This window comes from Fukomys damarensis, unplaced genomic scaffold, assembly GCF_012274545.1.
Source record: "Fukomys damarensis isolate Sample0158 unplaced genomic scaffold, DMR_v1.0_HiC HiC_scaffold_19, whole genome shotgun sequence".
NCBI classification, from domain to species: Eukaryota; Metazoa; Chordata; class Mammalia; order Rodentia; family Bathyergidae; genus Fukomys; species Fukomys damarensis.
The window spans coordinates 6,998,973-7,002,589 of NW_022900931.1; positions in this window are offsets into that span (position 1 = coordinate 6,998,973).

Here is a 3,617-nt window from a genome sequence, read left to right on the forward strand (position 1 = left end):
GACGTGAGCGGGTCGGGTGCAGACGTGCGCGAGGTTCGCGCTAGGCTCCTTCGTCGGGAATCCCGGCTGCTCTCTCCGTGGGGCGCTGTCGCTTCCTCCGCCTCGATCCACCGGTTGAGCACGCTACGCCTCTTCAGGGAGCCTCGCTTCCTTCCGAGACCCCACTTTCCACAGTAGCCTTCCGCAGACCTGAACCGTTTCCGACTCAGGCCCGGGACTCGGGAGGCCAGGGCCCAGGCTCTGTGTGATTTCCTGTTTTTTTTTTTTTTTTGAGACAGAGTCTCGCTATGTAGATCTGGCAAGGCTGGAATTCTCGGAGATCCTCGCATCTCAGCCTCCCGACCTGGGGTCATAGGCGTGCCCAAGCGACTTCTCTTTAGTGTATTCGAATGCATATCCCTTTGCCTCCCCTGGTCATCTGTAGAGAATTCTTTCTTCCTCGTGTCTGGCCCCTCTGCACACTTAGCGTGGTTTTGGGTTGTATTCCTGCTGGCCGTGCTCGCCTGGCCAGACCACCAGTACTAAGCCACTGTCCCACTTGGATCTTTGTAGATCTCTAACCCTGCAGAGCATGACTCTGCTGGGTCATTCTTAAATCATGCACAATTTACTGTATCACATGCTCTCTCAGTTGGAAATAGTCCAGAAGTGGCACACAACTAATCCCAGATACGCCGGTGGCTGAGGCAGGAAGATGCTAAATTCAAAGTAGCCTGGGAAATTTAGAGAGCTCCTGATTAAAAAGCTGGGCATGGTGGCACAGGTCCATAATCCCATCAGTGTGTTAGGCTGAGGCAAGAGGCTCCCAAATTCAAATCCAGTCTGGTCAGTGTATCGACACAGCAAGAGACTGTCTCAAAAAATTGTAAAAAGGGCTGGGCAAGTATCTCTGTTGAAAGTCCAGGGTTCAGGGCAGATGTGGTAGTGCATACCTGTGATCTCGGCATTCGAGAGGCTGAGGCAGGAGAATCCCCACAATTTTGAGGCCAGCTATAGTGAGAACTGTCTTAAAAAAAAAAAACCCACCCTGAAAGCCCAGGGTTTAATGTCCAGTATCACAAAGTAAATTAAAAAGTAAAAGGACTAGGGATGCACTTCAGGGGTGCAGACCCCCTGGGTTCAATTCAGTACCAGAACCCCCGCCCCAACACACACACAAAATAAATTGTGAGGGACTGTGTCGACTTCATTGCTCGACCAGGAAACCTGCAATTTGTTTCTCTCATCGCCACAAACAGGAAGACTAAATCTGCAAACACCACAGTGCTAGTTTAACTGGGAGAGAAAATTGATTCCAGAACTGGAAGGGGCCTAAGAGCCTTCAAAGTCTTTCTCAGCCCAAATTCTCATGGTTGTGCAGTTCAACTGTCAGCTGGTGGTGTTCATGCTGCAGACCCTGACACATCCGGGACTCAGAGAGGGGACTGGAAGCCAACCTGCCAGCACTCAGTGGATGCTGTGTGTGCTGGGTCCTGGTCTAAACAGCAGCCCCACAGACATGAAGTAGAAAATAATACACAAACCAACACATAAGTACATCAGAAAGTGCCAAGTATCTGGCTCCGTGAAGAGTCGCATTGAAACCAGGCGTGGTGGTGCACACCTGTAATCCCAGCACCCGGGAGGCTGAGGCAGGAGGATCACTGCAAATTCAAGGCCAGTCTGGGCTATGTAATGAGTTGAAGCCCATCATGGGCTACATAGCAAGACCCTTTTCGCTCCACACTCACACATGGCTTAAAGTGATGTGCTTCCCATTCTATTTTAACTTGTGCATTGATTAGCATGGATACATTCTGAGAAAGACATCAGACAATTTCACTGTTGTGCAAACAGAATGTGCTTAACACAAACCTATGTGGTATGGCCAACTACAGACCTAGGCACTCCTGAATACAGTAGGGAATTGTAAATAAGCACAGTATAAAAAGGCTGGGAGCTCTGTCAGTTTATAGCATTTGGCTAGCACGAGCAAGTCCCTGTATTTTTGTTTTGCTTCAAGGTAAGATCTCACTTCATAACCCAGGTTGGTCCCACACTCACAGCAGTCCTCCTGCCTCAGCCTTCTGAGCAGTGGGGTTACAGGCATGGGAGATTAGATGTGGTTTTTTAAATTTTATTTTTGCTTTTTATGGTACTGGGGATTAAACCCAGGACCTTCACGTTGAGATACATCACTTGAGACAGAATTTTGCTAAACTGTGTGTGAGTCAGATGTGGTGCCCACCTGTAATCCCAGCATTTGGGAGGCTGAGGCAGGAGGATCACCAGGAGTTCAAGGCCAGTCTGGGCTACATAGTGAGACTGCCTCAAAACAAAATACTAAACTGTACATGTGTTAATGAGGATTGAATTCAGGGCTGTTGTGCTGAGCTACATCCCCAGCTCCCCCTCCCTCCGACTTTTGTTTTTCTTTTTTCTTTTTGGTACTGCGGGTTGAACTTAGGTCCTGAGCTTGCAGGGCAGGCAGCGGAACCACTGAGCTAAATCCCCAATCCTTTTCTTTCTTTTGAGACGGGGTCTCGATGTGTATTTCAGGTTGGCCTTTGACTCACTATTTAGCCCACGCTGGCCTCAATCTTGTGGCAATCCTCCTGCCTCAGCCTCCTGAGTGCTGGGATTACAGGCATGTGCCCACACCCAGCTATCTTTTGTTTTTTTTTTAAATCTGTATCCATTGAAGTCTCCAGTTGCCAGTTTCTTCAGCTCCCTGTGTGGCATATATGATATAAAAAGAAAACGCAAGGAATTTACCACCTTGTCATCGCTCAGCTCCTAAAGTCCCTAGTTACTTGACCTGCTTCTTTCAGGGTCTTCAATCTTTTAGTGAATCTTTCCTGGGGATATCTGGTTGTACTTCCTGGAGGGGAGAGGGGGTATATGTACAACAACTTCCTGGAGATAGACGTCCTGCCCACCGCTTTTGGTTTTTTTGTTTGTTTATGGTACTGGGTATCAAACTCGGGTCCTTGCACTTGCAAGACAGGCGGCAGAACCTCTGAGCTAAATCCCCAGCTCTGCCCAGTGTTTTGCAAAGACGACCAGACCATGCTCCTCACCGGATTCACACTCCCAGCAGCATTTGGGCTTCAGTCATCACGGATGAAGACCCAGTCCTGTTTGTGGCTTTGTGAGAGGCTTCCCAGGGCCCAGCCTCCCCTGCAAGAAACTGCAGTGCCTGACCATTTAACACCAACTCTGAGCATGCAGGGAAACTTCCTGTGCAATATTTGCTGATTTCTGAGAATCCTACAACTGGAGCCAACTTTGAGACCCCATGATGGTGGCTAACTGTGGGAAGGAATAATAACAAGTGATGAGCATATCTTTGCAGATTTGCTTTAGATCAAGCTCTTCCTTATCCACCAGCCGATCCTGCTTTACCAAGGTGCACCCCGAAGTCTCCAGCATCTACCCCCTATGCAGGACTCAAGGTCCCCTTCCCCCATGGCCCTGAGAGTGCACAGGTGCCTGCATGCCTGTGAGGTAGCTTGGTACCTGCCAGCTTATAGGAGCAGTTGGTAGGGCCAGGGATTTAGCTCAGTGGTTCCACCGCCTGCCTTGCAAGTGCAGAAACCTGAGTTTGATCCCTGGTACCAAAAAAAAAAAAAAAAAAA